At 39.2% G+C, this 20,594-nt stretch overlaps 1 long non-coding RNA gene across 1 annotated transcript in view; it reads left to right on the forward strand.

Annotated features, from left to right (window-relative positions):
- The window catches only part of LOC105266079 (uncharacterized), a 152,762-nt gene that overhangs the window by 44,987 nt on the left and 87,181 nt on the right, over positions 1 to 20,594 (forward strand). The window contains exon 4 of the long non-coding RNA XR_892132.1: positions 530 to 603. This is a non-coding gene — a long non-coding RNA (uncharacterized lncRNA). The remainder of the gene's footprint in view (positions 1 to 529; positions 604 to 20,594) is intronic.

Genomic DNA, 20,594 nt, shown 5'->3' on the forward strand with positions numbered 1-20,594 from the left:
TATGCAATGGACCGCTGCAATGTTTGAGGTTTTCGGTGGGGGAATGACATATTGATGGTTAGGGGAGTTTTATAATCTGTCTTTGCATTGAATTTATTGATATTTCGGGGATGGATTGGGGAATTGATGCTCTTTAAATGAAATAATTGAAGATGTCGGGGAGATTTCTTGAAATATAACGTGTTCTCTATATTTCTTAATTGAATTGTTATATTTGACTTTCTCTTACTTGAAAATCGTAACGACACATTTATCTTTTATATTTGGGTGTATATTTAATGCCCTGCTCTGCCAGATGGACAATGGCTTATCGTGAATTCGATGCAATATTTTGCATAGTTATCGTCGCAAGATCTTTCTTGATTTCACTTTGATCAATATCTCGATACGGACGACGGGATCTTAATAAATTGCTCCTTTCTCGATTTCCCCCTTTCATTATATCCGATGAATCGACAAATTAAGTCTCCGAAATGATGGAAAATTCGAGGGATTGATTAATTGAATTTTTTTTTCTTTCAATTTTCAGATAACGATGAAAATCGCACGAGAGAGTTCCACCCACATCAAAGATATCCCGCTTCAGCAGGTATACAACGTTCGGTGAGTAAATTCACCTTTCAATGATATATATCTCTCTACCAACTAAACGGCCCATTGTTTCTCCCATTCACTGACGAATTTGTATATGTTTATAACGACGAAATCCATGCCGTTACGCCCAAACATCTCCACCAAATCCGAGAATATATAAATTTCGTTCGAGTTTATAATTCCGATTATACATCGAATTGCGGTAAAAACGTCAGAAAGCTTTTCTCTAGATTTTTAAATGCCCGACAAAAAAGGTTCTTTAATATTTTTCCGTAAAATCTATTGCTTTCGAGATAGGTCCATATTTAAATCGCGTTATTTAAAAAAATCTCTTGTCCCTAGCACTTTCTATTTTACTCTCGCGTGCTCGCTATATTTATGCCATTCGGGGATAAAAAAAATGATGAGAAATAATAGAATAGACACGTGAGATACTCAGACATTGCCCTCTTGCCATTCGAATTGAAAAACCAAAGGGAAATTCCGGGGACGTGAGGATTCCTCGGTGATTAGGTATTTTCATTCGGCAAATCGGTGGCTTAAAAAAAATTACAGACAGGCGAATGCATTTTTCTGTGCACTTGGGGTAAATATTTGGGTAGGGGCAGGGAGTTGTCGTGGTATGAGCGCAAGTTTAGAGCGGATCGTGTGGAATATGTGCACTTGGCGCAATGCCCACGAGTTTGTGACAATAAAGCAAGTGCTGCAGATACTTGGACTCCAAGCGCATAATTCAATTGCTACGGAATAGTCAGGGGGTTTTAGGGTGATGCTTATAATAGGTGTCTATCGTGATGATTGGAGAGCCAGAGAAATTCGCGGAGTGAGCGTTATTCTTGATTTTATAGGATACGAGAAAAACCATAAATTTGAAAAGGCTCTTATATTTACAAAATTCTTCTATGGGATTATCCCTTAATTTTCCCCTCTACAAAATTAAACATTCAACTATATCAAATGAATAATTCATTAATTTCTAATTGATAATTATTCCGAAAATGAATTGATCGATGAATTTTCACTTTGAATTCCGGTTGCTCCTATAGTTCGGGGTAAAAAAAAATCGCAGAGTGAATTGGCAAAAAACGAATAATCAGACTAAAAAAATTGTAAAAAATGAGAAAAAAAAAGAAATTGGAAGGATAGGAGAAAAACCCGGGGTTTCGCGACTTGAGGTTTTTGGCTGTCCCAAATGCGAATGGGAAGGAGAAATAAAACGTAGGGAATGTCGGGTGTCGAACCCGCGCACGGATTTACGGGGCGCTTTGTAATACCGCCTTCCTCAATTCAGCAATATAACCTAACCTTAACCATCCAACTTCTTTCCACCTATACTCGTTTTTTCCGGTTATATTCCAGCGAGTTGAATTTCTTTTTATTTTTTTCCCCTTCCCCTCGATTTTTCAACCATTTTTTATCCACCAGCCGCTCGGGGCATCCGTTTGCGTGCATCTTTCTCGCGCTTCTAGGCTTTTGTGACGTTCATTAACCTGGGCCCAATGTTAGTGTCGCTTGTGCTTTGCTGCATTTTTCTGAAACGCCTTCTTCACGTTCTCTCAACATTTCTTCACACGATAGAAAGAGAGAAAAACCAATGGAGGGGCTTTTTATTTATTTCGGGTCTCGTAGTTTATTATGAATGAATCCTCAGAGGTAATTAATGAGAACTAGACTTTTTGCGAGAACACCAAAAAAAATTAATCAATTTATTTGCCCAGAGAAGTTATTCATTTGAATTAAAACATATTTCGATTCCAATGAACGATTTTTTGAGGTGCCATAATCGGAAAAAAAAATAATTAAGTACTTCTATCTTTGAAGATGATAATAGCTTGTGGCTGTCATCAATTCCCGTAAAAATTCAAAAATTTTGAAATTCTGGTGACGGTAATGTACTGATGAAATGTATACGATTAGTTTTTTTTTTCAACATTTTTATTATTCCCTCGAGTTTTTCGATATCGCATAGTAGCGTCGACTACGACTGTTATGCTAATTTCACCGAGGCACGTATCAAACGTTAATATCGAATATTTATGATCGGCTAAGGCAAGACTTATGTTTATTACTTTCACCTCCGGTATCACGATAACCGTGTCTCCGCATAGCTACGGTGTCCAAATGGCTAAATTATGCGGCACGTACGAGGAAATAATTACCGGTCAAGAATAATTGCTCTTTTGTTTTTTCGCCGAGAGAACACAACCGTCCATTTTTCCCAATTTGCTAAAGAATCCAAAATTTAAAATTAAAACAGTAATCTCAAAAAATGTAGCGACTTCAGTAAAACACATTCCGTATTTCAAATTTCAAAGTTTGTAGACAACTCCGCGAAATGAAAAAAAAAAAAAAAACATTGAAATTCATTCTGCAGATGTAGAGATACCGATGATTGACGAATGCGAAAATTTTTCCTGATTCGCATAATGCGAATGAATCAACGATTGAGAAATAGCGGCTGTTGCATGCAGATAATTTCCAATGAAAAATCCATATTTAATATTCCAATAAATCCCGGATAGCCGTTAAAATATTCATATCCATACCGTGAATCAACATATAATACTTGGAAATAGCTACTGGTCCGTATATTGATACTCTCAACGGAATCATAAATCTCGACGTCTATTCAACACGGCTATTAATAATGGATTGATCGTATACATTTTTTAAAACGCAAAAATAATCTCAGCGTATCGTTACAAACCAGGGGAATACGATATTCAGGGTAGAAGAAACAGTCGGTGATTTTATATCCGTTTAAGGATTCATGGGATTCAATTCTCGGTGGTTTATATACGGAATATGCTATTGATGGTATGATTTAAAACGCGAACACTTGATTGCATAAGTCCACTCATACGCGTGTTTTTTCGTTTCTATCTCGCAATCGTTTGTCAGGGGAGGGGAGAAACACGAGAGAAAAAATAAATAAATAAATAACGAAAAAACGATAAAGCTAATTGCGAGATCTTGGGGTACGATAGAAATGCACGGGAGCCCCTTGTGGCTAATGTGGATATGAGAAGTTTATATTCGATTGGTGGTGAACAACACGCAAGCTTTTATTTGTATCTTCCCTGTGGGATCAGCCCTTTCGTCACTGTCTGGCTTTACGAGAAAATTATTAATTCGTCCCGTCATATTTTAGCTCAAGCCGATAACCCAGGGACACGTGTTTTTGCCGAGATTACTTGCAATTAACGTTTGCGAAATTTGCACAATTAATCTCATTTTAAAAAACAGCAATTCAACGTAAAAATCACTTGATTATCATTTTAATTGGGTTTTTCAAATTTTTAATTATCACTTTAAAAAACAGCAATTCAACGTAAAAATCACTTGATTATCATTTTAATTGGGTTTTTCAAATTTTTAATTAAAAAAAAAATTTTTTATTCATATCGTTTTAAAAATTTTAATTAAAAAAAATACATACATATTTTTTGATATGCAGGGCTTAACTATGCGCCGAAAAAAGCTGACAACAAACGTAACGTGCTTTTTTTTTAAAGGGATTAATTTTTTCCGTTTCGCGATCTCTCGGTTCACCCATTGATCCATGATTCGACGATTCTATAATATCCTAAAACTCATTTCGAAACAATGGTAATAATTGAATTCTCGACCAAGAGAGAGAGAGGGAGTGAGAGAGAATAAGTAAAAGCCGTAAAAAAATGATTTGAATATATTTAAATGACTTAAAATTACGGCATAGGTTATACCCGGGAATAAAAAATAAATAAATAAGCATATGGTTGACCCCGAGATATCACAGACTGTATAAACGTTTTTAGTTGACTGGACAACGAAAATGATGAGGGGAGGGCAATGCACAAAGAGGGAAGTTGCTCCTTAATTTATTCCACAACTTCCACTCGAGTTTATTCCACGGATTGAATGCAATTATTATCGGCTTATTATTATATAATTTGAGGTTGTCATTAGTTGCGGGGTACTTGAGACTTGTTGGGTCAGTATAAATGTCCCCCTGCTACGAATGCCACTCGACGATTCATTTATTTACCGTTAAACAATGCTAATGCGGATTGAACTATTGAGTTATTAGAGAGGAGATTGTCGGCGTGCATTACTCGTTCATTTATGCTGATTGGTTGGTTGTAACGGCTTTGAGGAGAGATAGCCCAGGATTGTTTTTTTTTCTAATAACTCTTAAAATTTTCTGTCGAGTGTTAATTGTCATGACAACGCATATTCAGTCGGTAGTTATGACAAAAATAATTATTCTCCATTTGAAAGTTAATTACTCAGGAAAAATTATATTTTTTTAAATCCGTTCTAATGACTTTTATTGAATATTCAAATATTCCAGAGTTTTATTTTTCCATTTGATTTCATTATCTAATATCATTATTTGGCATTCTTAATTTATCAAGTAAATAATTTTGGAGGGATAGTGAAAAAATAAGTCGGAATGAATGAAGAAAAAATCATACGACATTCACTCAATCAATTATTCAGAAGTTGTTTCCACGTCGGCTCTTATGACATTTCAATTGTCCAACGCTCCGTAATTAATGTACTCTGTAAATAAATCGACAATCTCCCGTGCATTAATGTCAGAGTTGATTTATAGCCTCTATCCATTATTGCGTAATTACCGGCTGTGAACATAATGAAACTAATATCGAGCGATATGCAATAAATCGCGACAACGAAATGTCATATGCATTATCGATGTGTAAAACGTGGCCTTTTCGAATTAGTTGAGAGTTACAATAAATTAGAGTACGACACGATAGCATAAACAACCAATGATTCACCAATAATTTATCCTATATTCATGGATAACTCCGGTAATGTCATCATTCCGTACTTTCGAATAATCAAATCTCATTACAAACACTCAACATCTCCCTAATTATTGCGCAATCCCATAATTTTTCCCAGCCCGAGCATAATCTAGCGAATAAAATCCAACTGGCAAAAAGGAGATAAAAAATATATATATTTCTATCGTTTCGATGTACCGATGTCCTTCGCATATACGTAAGACAGGCATTAATCATGTTCCGTTACCCGGTATAGGACTTGTTAGCAGAAACCTTGCGCCAAGCTTATCTGGAAGAGAGACGCATACCTAGTCGACTAGAGTCTCTTGTTTCGGGGAAGGGGGAATTCTAAAACATGAACAACTCACAACACATACACGAGATATAAGCGATTACTTAGCGTGTAAAAAGCCATCATCGGGTAGATCATAAATTCAATTTGATAGAGCGCACTGCGGATGCTTTACGCGTCTCGATTCATCGATTTATAGTTATGTCTGGATTCATTTAGAGGCCGCATAATGCCCCATCGACTATCATTATGCAGTTTTTTTGCACTTAATTTGAATTTTCTCGCATAGAAATAACTTACTTGACATATTTAAGAGAAACATCAAAGCTAATTTAAATAATTCCGACCAGTTGAATTTTCACTCTCGTTAAAAGCCAGTTGGAAATTATTTGGGTTATCATCGGGGGCACGGAAATGTCGCTGAAATAATGGGAATAATCGGTTTCATTATGTCCCGTCTTTCGAATTTTTTTTTTCAACCTCCCATTTTACCTCCCCAGTATCTTTGTGCACAAGCTTGCAGTGCACTAAAACTCGAGCAACGTCGACGACGTTGCAAAACTTTTCTAATTTAAAAGTTACCCTCCTACCCACTTTCACACTGTACAACGTCCCGTTGCCATCCTCTGGCAACCCCCGACCCGTGGGGGACCTCTCTTCCAGAAGGCAAACAGGTATCTTTATTGCATTCAACAACATCGCCCCCAGAGTCAAGGAGGTAGAGGGGGTTTACGTTGATATGCCCTGACGAAAACTCCGCTGGGTAATTTCTACTTTCTAAACCATTTCAGGACACCATATCGAGACAAAGTCTCTTTTTCAATCAGCCAACTTTTTAATCAATGACTCCAACTTCTATTAAAGATTGAGTTTACTTAACACGGAAGAACAATGTATGGGTTTAACGGGACGGCTTAATTATCTAGTTCACTACCATAAATCGCTGATTTCAATCATCAATTATTCAATTCCGATCCGTTGATTTTACCAGTCCAATTGATTGTTAAATTATCATTAAAAAATTAATTGAGGTTATAACTTGATTCAAGTTTATTACGATTGATAGAGTCCCAGTCTAATTAGCTGAGATTATGAATTATTACGAACCGTACTGATTCCTTCCATCAATACCGTAACCTTATAGGTTAATAATCACCAAGGATTATCGTAGGGTGAATACGATATCGGTAGCCCTGTTAGGACAAACGGTGAACCCAACACCCTGGGTCTCGTGTCACGGGTTATTAATCCCCCAATTAACCGTTATATCCACCCACTTCTGGCATGATTCACGCATCTTCCCTCCTCGCAACCCCCAATACTCCCTTCATCATTCCCGTTGTAATAATCAGCAAATTAACAGTCCGCGAAATATAAAATGGCAAATCTCAATCACTCCGACTCCCTTGGAATTATAAAATTCACATTAGGCGAAGTGAACTGCATGATTGAAACTCGTACTCGTTTAGAATTCGATGAGGGGCTCTTGCATACAGTTTTCATTCACTGACAATACAAAAACGAGGGTTAACTCTCATCCAACACTCGCCCAATTTCCCTCAAACAGAAGCCGATTAATTCACCGGGCGTCCAATTTAATCCGTTGGCTAAAAAGGGCGAACCTAAGAATATCAACCCCTCGAGAGTCTCATGACCCCTTGAATCGACATGTATATTGCTGTCACTGTGCATATTTCTGTCTGTCAATCTCGCATCGTACAATTGAGAATGGATTGAGCTTCTCTTCATTGAAATGTGCCCCCGAAGGATACGAGTAACTCACAACATTGTGTACTTTTATGCATTTCTTCTTCATCCAATTGTTCAATCCATACTCAATCCGAGAATAATGATGGTACTGTAATTACGAATTAACCTGATCTCGATGAACAAATGAAATCTCGGGGGTAATCAAGGATAGACTTTACGAGACGATCAGCTGATCCCGGGGTCGGGGATATTATCCACTAGCTGATCACCAATGATATCCAATTTCTCACGATTTTCACTTAATTATCTAGTCTGTGGACTTTTGCAATTGTATTTTCAAGCAATTGTATACCTTTCTCCATCGATATCTAAGAATTTGCCTAACGATTCACATCTACATTCGTTATGCATACGCCAATTATTCGTACAGTTCTGTACATTACGCGTTTATTTATATGGATCACGTCGAATAAATGGAAACTCCTCCCTGAATCTATTCCATTCAAGATGATATTTTAATCTGAAACAATCAAGTTAAATCTCCATCGAAATAAAATTCGTTGAGTTGAATTTAATTTCATCAAAAACCCCACCACTTTCTCTGCTCAAAGTTCTTTAACTCCATCCAACGACAATTGCACACCTCCATTGATATTGGCATCTGGCCTTGCCCATCCAAATGAACAAATAGCCATCTCCTATTTAAGAATTTACTTAACGAACCGCCGAGTCCCATCTAGATCCACCATGTTATGCATACACCAATGATTCCTGCAGTGCTGCACGCACGTTTACGTGTCTATTTATAGATTTTTTATTCAACAATCCGCGAAGCTAACCATTGTACTGACCAAGTCACGTATTATCGTCGTCGAGTCATTGATGGATCCTCAGGAGCTTAAGCAGTCATTAATAATTCATTAATCATAATTTCAAATGTATAAGTGCTCAGTGATGTTGCTGTGGAATATTTGTTTGGATTGAATCCATATCTTCAGATCGATACACCTCAAGTCTGTTTGTGTGCTTTCTCAAAGAGTCAAGGCGATACCCAACGGGGGTATAACCAGTAGCCCCTAACCGTCGTGAAGAGTTGAATCCTTAGCCTTCAGCCTCACATCTTCGTATTTCCAACTTATTTGCATATAAAGGCATTCCTTAGTTTCAACAGGGGGGCTCTACCCAATGTCCACAGTCACATAACTGTAAGTCCACGCGGTTGACAGGATCTGCCAACAATCTGCGTACATGATTTGCTGGCATTGGTCTCCTCTTTACCTCTATCTATATCCATCTACCTTGAGCACGTAGAGGGGCCTTATACCACCCTGATAGCTCTCTGTCTTTTTCTTACTCGGGTCCAATGGTTTTTCCCAGGTTTTGTTTTCGTTATTTTTCTGCCTTTCCTTTCTTCTTTTTTTTTATCGTGGTTGAGGGAGTTCTCTGCGGTTTATCGTGGGGGTTTTGTTGGGGGGGCTCAAGACGTTGAGCCATTCGCGACGCGCATCGATTATTCCGACGCGAGAGTACTATGCGCGCATGGTCATTGCTGATGTCTTGACGATTTTTTTTCGATAGCACTGGGTGATTTTTTTGTTTTATTCGTAAACAGAGTGAATGCTACTGTCGTCATTAAAATCGATCGACTGTCGGTGGAGGGCTTCAATCATTAGGGAGAACTGCAATCTGGGGGATGTCTTATGTCTGATTGTTCATCATTTTTTTTCTATTTATTTTCGAGGGATGATGCCCGGGTGGAATTCATTTTTATCCATTTTTTTTATTATGCCTGCCGATTTTTAATTCATGATAATTCATATTTTGGAATTGGGAAGAAGGTATTGATTTTTATGGTGAAAAAATTATTTTGGATTGAGGAATTTATCAAATCATTGAATGGGGGAGCATAGGTATACCCAGAAGCGTCTGCATCTTTTTTGAGGGGGGACTAGGGGGTAGGAGCCGCCCATGAATTTCGGCTAATGAGAACATTTGGAGATACGTCAGTTCCAGTATGCTAATGGCCATAGAGATGCCGATACAATTTAAGATGAATCTCTCTCTCTCCCTCTCTCTCTTCTACTCGAGACTAAAGTATACCTATATTAAAACAGACTACCATATATCTGAGTTAACTATTCGCGATGCCAGTGCGAGGGAAAAAAATATGAAAAAGTTATGGGTCGATTTTGATTTTTATCGGGACGATCGTCTAGACTTGGGGTACATTTTACGGATTTTGGGGAAAATTCTCGTTAGAAAACTGTCGTGAGGTCACGAAAAAAAAAATTCCCTTTCGCTCGGTGGAAGTAGTTCAGAAGTAGTTCAGTCGCCCCCGGTGGCCCCGACCTCCAAAAACTGGTCAAAAAAAAAAAAGAATAATAAAAACTGACCTTCTGCGTATGACTCTGGCATGCCGGGTATTAGAAAGCGCATCCGAGCTCAGGTATTTTGGTACAGACGCAAATATTATGCCCAGCATCTCCTAGGAGAAAAAAAAACGTAAAAAAGCATTCACCCCGGGGCGTAGTGGTAGATGGACAAAAACAGCCTACGGACGTTGTAAATTATATTCAATACCGGATCGTAAAGTCATGGTGTCACGGTCTACCGCCTTGACTCCTCCGATAACCAGAGTACAACACAGCAACCCCTCAGTGCTCGTCGTAAATTGCCCCAGCGACTTCTTCACCTGGTGATGGGTCTTACATTTTTTTTTCTCCCTCTCTTTCTGGAAAATCATCCAGCAGAGAACGAAAAATCTACAGGTGAAAACGAAATCGTGAAATTGGTTTTTCGTGTTTCTTCCTCTCTTTTTATCTCTCGGACAAATTTTTGTTCTTTATGACACAACCATCTGTGAAAATGAGAAATCAAGTAATAAAAGTCTTGAGGGTAATCGTTGGGGATAAAATCTATCCGGTTTGATGTTTTCACGTTGAATCCCCTGGCGAGCCACAAATATATTTATGTCGATAGTTTCTTGATTTGTCGACTCGTACCGCTCATCAATATCCCACCCTCCACCCACGTAAGAACGAGATATTTTGGGGTAACGCATGGAGACTACTTCCTATGAGGGTGAGCCATAACTTTTCCAAACTTACAGATGCAGAGCATCAATTTCCCCCTCTGAATGCCGAAAAATCTTGAGTTATCTCGCGAAACTTGTTCTCATTTCGTGAATCGTCATCATTCACACCCGCTCCGCAAATTTTTAATTTAAAAAACCCATCAAAATAATCAATAGTGAAAAAAAAACATTGCATGAAGATCGTTATCTTCACAGGCCCAACATTCTAGTGCAGAATATATCGTTCATAATAATACTGAATTTATCGCGTAATATAACGCGAGTCATATTATATCGACGCGATAAATTCAGTGTTTAATTTGTTAGCTCGATAGTTAACTGCTTGTGAGTTTGTTTTATGGGGATAAGTCCAGGATGAAGAAGGTAATTTTGAGTAAGATATCCCGCTCCCACCCCCTAAGACTCGGAAATCCCTTCCCTGGAAAGTTGATAGAACTTGACGCGACCCCTTTACGACTAGATTTTCCCTTTTTTAAACTTTATTGAGAATTTTCACTTTAAATTTTAATCGATTTCTAAACTGTCCCAAAAAATATCAATTAAAAATTGGAAATGATTTAAAAAATTTGAAAGTAATTACAAAAAAATTCATAATGACAATTTAAATAAATAAAAAATTAATGAGTGAATGAGTAATAGTCTCTGGAAACATCCGATGTCTTGGAGTTGTGAATGTAAGGATAGGAGTATCTGAGGAAGAGATATACCGACAGGGGGTTGGGGGTTGTTGGGGGTGGTTGGGGGGGATGGAAGATGGGTAAATCGAGGGCCCGTAGAAGCGTACAGGGCTACACGAGCATTACGGACATTAGATTGGGACACGAGCGCAATAAACCTATCTGTATAATCTGCCCTGCAGGAATTAACAGCCCTCTGAAGGTAGCCACTAACGAAGTAATTCACTGGATGAACGTGGGGTGGGAATGGCGCGTCACTAGGGGATGGCCAAGTGTACATTCGTACCATAGTAGATGTGACCTTGTTGTGTGTATTTGTACATCGAGAATCCTCGAAAATTGAGATTTAGATCGAATCACGGAAAAGTAGAAGAACCCACGCCATCTCCACCGCACCAAGCGGTAAATTATTCTCGGTACATCTAGCTTTTCTCCATTTTCCCCGCATTTTCCGCCCATTTTTTCCACTGGGATAAGATTAAACAAGCCGGTTAATACACGGCCATTTTATTTTTCGTTAATTCAATATTTGAGATCCACCGATGACAGGAAATGTTTGTTAAACATTTTTCATGTGATTTTTCTGGATAATTGGGGCATTTGATTTAGGGTCGTTTCACTTCTTTAAGTTGAATCGATTTGATTCGATTGTTCGAGTTCGATTACGAATTATCAGCTAGATTTTTTTTTCAATGCCCCCCCGCCTAAAATGCGTGTTGACTCCTCGACTCGAAGGCGCGTGCAGGATCCAAGAAGTTTCTTCTCCGCATGCCCCCGAGGTCTCAGTTTCACCGTTGTCTCTCAATTCCTCTGTCTCCGTTCCTCAACCGCACTCTCCTCGTCACCCCCCCTGCAAACACCCAACGACATCCCTGTTTTTAGGGAGAGATGCCTGCTTTTCACCATGGGTATACCCAGATTTATGACGGTCCGCATCTCTTCCCTTTTATTTTTAACCTTTCACCCATTAACGAACTTTATCTCACGCCCGTATTTCTCACTATACCTTTATTCCTTCGGTGATTCTTATTTTTTTTCCCTGACACTGGAGGATCCCCCCGGGATTAATGGCCAATGCATTTCGGGTAATTAACATAATTTTGTTGATGAATTACGTGATCCCATTTGGTGGTTAAAATAGTTCGGGAATCTTCACATTCACGTCGAGTTTTCAATGAAAAAAGGAGAGAGAATAAAAACAAATGGCAAAAAATACGATACAGAGTGACAGAGAACTTTTCACTCTCACTCAGGCGATACCAATCTTCCGTGACCAATTAAAAAATTCTTTAAATAATTCAAAAGAATCAGAGATCTCTATGCGTTTATTTCGTATCTACATGCGGAGGGACGAGAGCGAGCACTTGAGCCTGAAAACCAGAAAAACCGGAGTTTGGCCTGGGGGTGAAGCCAAAGAATTGGCACTCGCTCGCAAATCTCAACCCAATGCAATAATCCGGGGAGGAAGAAATAAATAAATTCAAAAAAATGATAAAACAATGCAAATTGCGATATTTTTTCGATATTTTAATGCAGAAATCGGAGTATCGCCTGACGCCATAAAAATCCCGTAAAACATCTCCATATGATATACAACAAGTACAGTCTCACCTCAGATAAAAATCCTCGCGCATTCATATTTATCCCCGCGAAAGGGGCGACAAAGGAATAAAGAGGGGGTGGCGGAAGGGGAGGGGAAATGGGATAAGAGTTTAAGACTGCACGGCATTATTTATTCGATTCGGACTTTAAAAAGTTTGTGTGAAAATGATACTCCACCTTGGTACCCACGGATACGAATATAAAACGTATAACCACGCGGATTCTCTCGTCGCCCACGCGACAACTACATAGGCTACAGGCGGTTTATATTATACGAGGTCCTGTTCGCACGCATACGAGGTGACTGATATACATATGTGCTGGCTCGTTCATTTTACCATCGCCTCGGATGTTCCTTTAGTTACGTTTATTTCAATTTTTTTCTCTCACCGAAAGAATGAATTGGTAAAATATATGAAAAAACACATCGCCCGACAATTATGTCGGACAATTCTAAATTTTTTCCTTTGAGAGAGTCAATACAGGAGTGAAGTCCGCAACGGTGGAAATATATCGAGGAGTGATTACCCATTAGTCAATATTTAAACACCATCTGCTTATTTTCGAGGCGGGAAATTTGAATGCAGCCCACGCACCGCGCGATCGGTTTAGTTTGGGAAGAGTTTATAGTTTTCTCATATTTTTAATTGTAGAAATTTTTTCCCGCGGTATAGGAGATTATTCGTGAAGTTAAAGTCAGAAGTTCAGGCGGAATAACTAAGAATAAATTTGATTAAAACAATGAAATAAATTAATCGGCTCTCGGTATCTGGATTTGTCATGGAATTTACTAAAAACTGAGAGCGACTGACAGATTCACCCTGTAAACAGCACAACAAAGTTTAATGAATTTCTCGAAATGATCGATAAACTTTATCATTGATCAATTAAACTTTGGTACGTGTGAGTGACGGGTTTGCTTGAGAGATGGGGGTGGATTCGCGAGGGATGAAAACGGTGCGACGAAAACTGGGTGGGATTTCTGTGGATTGGGCCATGGATACATCAGACATGCGAATTTGTATTTAATGAAAATTTAGTGATGCAGAAGTTGAGAGCCCCTCGATTCAGTGTTGATTCCGCGTAATTGGAATTCATTTCTTCCACATTCATGGAGAGATAAAACCAGCCATTTTGTCCGCGATATTTTCTGGGCTTTCATTTTGTCGAGGGTGACAATACGAGAACTTCGGGGTAATAAAGACTAATAGGTTTTCTCCAAAATCAATTTTTTCTACCAACCAGTGATTGATTCCGATTATATTCATCCCATCAAGGATATTAGAATGCTAATCAACTAAAATCCAGTCAGAAAAGTAAAAACAAAAAATTCTCCACCCGAGGGACGTAATCTGTCATTTCTGAGAGTGAAAAGTCATTTTTCTCTGAAATTCTATTTTTTCTTCAGCCAACCATTAATTTCGCAGACATCCGCCCCATAGACGATATCAAACGCCTAAAACTCTTCTAACATATTTCAATTCCCATCGACCTACGTACTGTCCCCAAAAATTCCAAAAACACTCAACACTCCTGCCTCCCCTCTGCCCCTCATCAACCGATTCATTTCCCACCACTAAAAAACACTTAACCCCCCCGGCCCCTCAAAATCGTGCGTGACGAAGGTGGCGATTGATTTGAGCCGAAGTGAAAATGAAATTTCACAGGTCAATGGTAGAGGGTGGAATGTAAAAGAGTAGAAAAAGGCCGAACCGTTAAAAAAAAGTTAAATAGAAAAAAAAAAAAGAAAGAAATCCATAAACGAAAAGACGAGTCAAAAAATATTGATGACCGAGTGATGCCTGTGCCTCGGAGGCACAGGTGGAGCCGTTTACGAGCCCCTGGTAGATCGTCTGGGGAGGGCTAATGAAAATATAAGTTGTAAAGTGATGGATTTGAATAAAAATAAAAAACAAACCGGCGAAACTCAGACCATTAATGCACTCGAGGGGCTGTAACCTTTGAGCCGTCTCTCCTCTTTTTAACATTTCTCCGTTTTTTTTTCTACTTTTTACATTCTCTTTTTAACTCCCCCCCCATTCCCCCCCTCGCCCTCCCTGGCCACCGCTCCTTTTTCTCATGGATACTGTGCAGTACGGGCTCCGGATGCTGCTCATCAACTCTCACAGTCTCGTATCTTGAATTAAGTATAACTAATATCAGAGGCGAAACGGCATTCAGAAACTTTTAGTATTCATTGAAAGACAGAGAAGGAGGAGGTGGCCTTTTGGGGTGGGGAAGGGGGTTAAGGGGGGGGAGGTTTTAGTCGGGGTCTGTTGAAAGAACGTTTGAATAAAGGATGATACCTAACCTACGTTGCTCGCTTTTTGGCTCTACCTTCTCTGCAATCTCTCTTTTACTCCCTCGTCTTGGTAGCTCCTCTCTTCTATTTCGGGTACTGATAATTCAACGGGAATAGGATAGAACTCGTAAATATACCATCAACTGTTCATTATTTTTAGTTTTATCCAGCATCAGAAAAATATCCGTAAAGGATATCCTCTGTATATATTTATTATCGATAATTAATTGAGGAAATATTTGTTATTTTTCGGTTCAATTCTTTGAATATCGTAATAATAGAAAAATTGTTTATTCATCCATTACGACTAATTAGTCTCCCCAGACACTTTGAAATGATGAAACGATGACTACGAATAATCAAACCAGTCACCGTAATATTAAAAAAAAAAAAGGTATAAACCACCGAAAACCGGATGTCGATATCTGATGCGTTAACCACCACGGCCTAGCCATTTCTTCCTTATGAATCGTTTCAAGTGATTGGTTCCAGGAAGTCAATGTTCTTACAACTATTCGAGACTGAGACCCCATTGGATATACCGTTTCATCTCAGAAATCAAGTGTTTGGAACCATAACGGATAAGTCGGGGAGATCCGGACTGAATGATCTTGCGTTTCAACTTATTTTTTGCTCAACTTCTATTTTATCATTCCTATTATGGTATTATGAACATTGAGTTTGCGTCGTCATCGTTACCCCGGCCTCACCTCGTCCCAGTGCTATTTCGCTCTGTTCCACCGTTGATCCGTACTATTTCGCCCTCTCTCTGGCTTGTGGATAAAATCCCTCCATTTTTTTTTATCAATATCATTCATTTTGTCTCTCTTTCGCCCCACAGACACCCATCAATCTAATCGACCGCGAACTATACATATACCTCTCAACGCTCAAGCATTAATTGACTTGGATATTGGAAGTTGAGTCTCGGAGTCGTTACGCTTTATGGAACAAAATTTTCCCGGAGTCATACATTTTTATTGTGATTCTAATTAATTTTATTGCCACGGTATCATTCAACGGGTAAAAGAAGTTGAACCATCTGAAGTAACGTTTTCTAAACTACTTCGAGTCCAGCTGAAGTTGAATTTAAACGAGTTGAAATTATTCCGGGAATTTTCCATAAAAGGATCTACCTCTTACCCCGTCAAATCTATTAAAAATTGTGCTTCATTTTGTCACTGATTAATCAATAGGTATTCCAAAAATTCACTGGAATCTTTAATTTTGAAAAAAGAAAGTCAACGCGATTTTTTTTTTACACGTGCATTTACCCCGCGTCAAAATGTCCAAAATATCCCATTAATTTCTGGTGCGTACGAATGAAACGAGAGATCACGTCGCGGCTCTCAGAAAAATGAAAAAGTATTCGCGATGTTAATGGGCCCGGACCGCTCTCGTTATATAGAAATTATCATAAAAAAAAGCATTCGAATGAAGACGATTTCGGTGCCCAATACACAAGCCGCGTCTACTGAAGCCACGCGATCATCCATCCAGTCCCGAGGCCCTCTATTTTACCAGCAAACGGATAAGTACGACTCCCAATTATAATAAATACCAATTAACGATGCCACGACGACACCCCTTGGCTGACCATTCCTCCTCTTCCCCTCGAGCCCCTCACCTTACCTTCCACCTTATGTTTATGCTTTTTTCTCCACCGGTTATTTCATGGGGCCCCTCTCGTGTTGTTTTCGATTCTTCAATACCAATGGGTGGAGAGAGAAGTGATATTATTATTACGGTGGGCTTATGTTTGTTGAGACAGACTTATAAGTTTCGAATTGAGGATAAATACAAGGGGAGGAGAGATAGAAATCTGAGAAGCAAAGAATTCAATTGTACTTCGGGATAATTAATTACGGTTTTCAATACATATTTCTTTTTTTTTAGAATAATTATCTTAATGACGACGGTGGAGACAATTTATGAACCCGTGGAAAATGGAGGAATATTTGTTGTTATTTTTTTTTCTTTTACTCGGGGGGGAAAAAAGGGAAGAGCATTTGCGTCAGGTAAAAGCCGTCAGTTAGTGAGAAAAGAGATTCCATCATCGGTTGCACACACCGAAGATTAGGCCCTCGTTGTTCTACTCGTAGGTAAGTTCAGCGAGGTAGCATCCCTAGTCAGGATCGGCCTCGGAAATCAAACGAAACACGCGCCACATAAATTGTCTCCCTGTCTGGACGGGTGAAAGCTGGATTTGTTACAGTTTGCACTCGAGTACGGGGCGACGTGTCTAGTCCGTAGTGGCAGCTTAGGAATCCATAGTCTTATCGCCCCCTCTTATATTTTATTTTCAGGGATTTTTTTTCTTCTCCTCTTTATTTTTCTTCTCTCACTCCTCCTTTTTCATCGCTCTCGTTTGGGTTATGTCCTTCTGTTGCCTCATTATCTGCCTCTTATTGTCCTTTCAGTCTTTATCCAACGGGTGGACGTCATCCCACGGTCCTCCTGTTGCTTTCAAAACCGTAATTGGTTTGTATTTTGAATATTTTCGGTGGTCTCACTTGCCTCGCAAAAGAGAACAGAATAGGTATTTCGATTCGAGGGGTTGATGAGATTGATGTCCAAGTGGTTCTTTAAAAATTCAGGAATTCATCAAAATGACTCGTGCCATAGTCGACAGCCGGAAAAATGACCACCCAAAATGACTACCCAATCGAGTACTTCAGTAATAATTCATTTAAACCGATTTATGTCAGGCAGATCGTGTTGGTAGCGCGACTTGGGGTTACAATTGCCGATCAAATTCTTCTCCACTCATTCAAAATGATTTTTTCTTTAAATTCCACCCGAAATTTCCCTGCCCATCGACAGAAATCACTCGCGACCATCAATTCCTTCCTCTCGACAGTAAAAAAATCCATAAATTACACAACTTCTTATGACAACTCGATCAATAATCATTAATCAATCGACAGTGAGATTTTAGTTCGTCATGATGTATCGTGCAATCGAGTTTCTTTTAATGTAACATATATATACCCCTCGGAATATCTCGTTATGGCTGATAGGAACGCCCGGAGTTAAAGCCAAAGCGCAAAAGCAACATGCCATATCGGAGACACCTGTTAGTGCTGGGCGGCAATCGCCTGGGTAGACTATAAACGCATCGTCAGTTCATATGAATTGGAATCGATGGGGGTAGAGTCATGCCAGGAATTAAAAGCGCGTTTGGTTTATTATAATGGTATTATGGCACGACTGCCGCTGGGTGAGCTCCATGGGTTTTATGGGGTTTTAAAAAAAAAAACCCAAGTTGGAGTACCGTGTACATTTCATATCGGTATGATCTACTGGGGATTCACCACAATTGGAAATGAATTTGTTATTAACCCACACGAGACCCACCGTATTATCCATTTTCGGAAAAACAACATCTTTCTACACATTATTTATCTCAGATCCATTAAATATTCATTCTCAAGTATTATATATTTTATATATTGAAATGCGCGTGGAGTTTATAAAAAATTCGGAAAAGTTTTCCAGAAATTTTTTGAAAATTTGGAAAAAATATTCAGATTACAATTTTTTTTTTACCCGATCAATTCCGGAAGCCCAAAGAGGTGCGCTAACTGTAACAATATTAATCCATCTTTCTGAATAATTAAATGCAAAATATAGAATAGATAAATATTTCATTGTGCAAGGGAACTCGTGGAAATTTTTTTATGATATCTCCTTCGAAGGAGCATGAATTGCTCAACCGAATGATATATCTGTGTAAAAGCATTATGACGTTGAAAAACAATCCATAATTATATTTGAAATTCAGTGATGGTTGAAAGGTGGATAAATGCATATGACAAAAAAGTACAATGCGCGGAGTGGAACAGAAGCAAACGGTGACTCAAGAGAGCGGTCCTGGCATTCCATGCTTGCATTGCGATATAATATACGAGCGGTCAGGAAGCAGTCGGCTTTCCTCAACGACAAAGGCCTCCTTTTGCTAACTGATGACGAAAGGCCATTCGAATCCACGATAGGGTGGGAGGGAGGCTCTCTGCTGAGTGGGCCTGAAGGCCCTGGAAATAACCGCGGCATCATCTTTCTCCACCTGTCTTCCTCTCTCTCTGGGACACCGGGGGCATATTAGGCCGGTATTTGGCTTTTCGATCTCCGATTCCACCCCTCTCTCCTCTCGGGTTATATATTAAATAATCCCGGTGGTCAACCTCATCCCCTTTATCTTATTATTTTCATTCCCCTTCCGCCGCTTTATTCTTTTAAACCGTGTCCCTTTTGCGTCATCAGAATGTCATCACTACCGTATTCACGATTATTTACATCCGTGTATTAACTCGGTACAACTCGGAGAATCCGACGGGATTTTAATACGCAAGATATATGTTCAGTCATAACAGCCGCTCGATCCACGTGTATTTATATTTATGATTTACCGTAAATTTTATTTTATTTATTTATTTATTTTCATCCAGAGTTATCATTGGAATTTATATTTTTTGGTGATCTCTTTGTTGGTATAAGTTAATGGGATCGACAATTAATTCACCATAAATATATTTAGTTCCGTGTGGATTGTCCATTAACCAGAGCCATAATAATCCTTTTAAAAAAACCTCACCCAACCTCTTCATCATCTCGTCAATCTCCTCTCACATAACAGCCCAATAAAACCGCCATAATTAACGATATAAAATTGTGATTGCGTTCTTTTCACACGTCAACCTTAAAATTTACGTTCACTCGCGCTCATGCACCTTCCACCCTCCCTGGCCCCTCGGAAAAAAAAAAATCGAACCCAATGGTTTTTGCGCCGCACATCACCGCAGAGAAAGGGGATAAGTGATAGCATTGAGAGTTTGTGTACAACCGCGGGGACGAGTGTCGGGCAGGTAATAACTTTCAGGTTGGGGTGCGTTAAAAGGAATCGAGTGTCTCCTTCTTGTTCCCCGCGTTTAGCTGGGATAGTCTCTACGGAAACGAGGAAACGTCGAGAATTTCAACAGTTTGGTATCGCGATTCGCTCGTGGGGGACGTGGGGGGTGTATATTTTCTGCACCTACTGGAACAGTGAGAAGTGCCGCCTGCGCTTTCTTGTTTTCAATACACATAAGCAAGATATACATATAGGATGTATTTGCGGAGAGCTCCTTGAGTAAAAACCGATGGTCGCATAAATCTCTCAAGCTAGGGATCGAGGACGAGCGATCGAATCGATTCGTTACGGATGAGAGGGCCTTTTTCGCTAACACTGGCGTTAAATGTTGCACCGGTGAGCAACATCGGGTTTTCGATCAAACATCTCGCTGGAATAATTTCTCGTGACCATTTACGCGGTGTTTTTTCATTTTTTTCTTTCGAATCTCGATTAAAAAATACTCTCAATACGGAGTATAATTTTTCATTCGCAAAATACACTCGGGAATGATTTTTTATCATCATCACAGCAATCTTTGGAGATTACCGCAGCTCCCTGAATTTTTTCAATTTTTTTTCCCACCCCCAATGTCAAGTCTCCATAACTCCGGCCCGAGCATGAGTTCTGGAGTCTCCCCAC

The sequence above is a fragment of the Fopius arisanus genome, unplaced genomic scaffold, assembly GCF_000806365.1.
Source record: "Fopius arisanus strain USDA-PBARC FA_bdor unplaced genomic scaffold, ASM80636v1 scaffold00036, whole genome shotgun sequence".
NCBI classification, from domain to species: Eukaryota; Metazoa; Arthropoda; class Insecta; order Hymenoptera; family Braconidae; genus Fopius; species Fopius arisanus.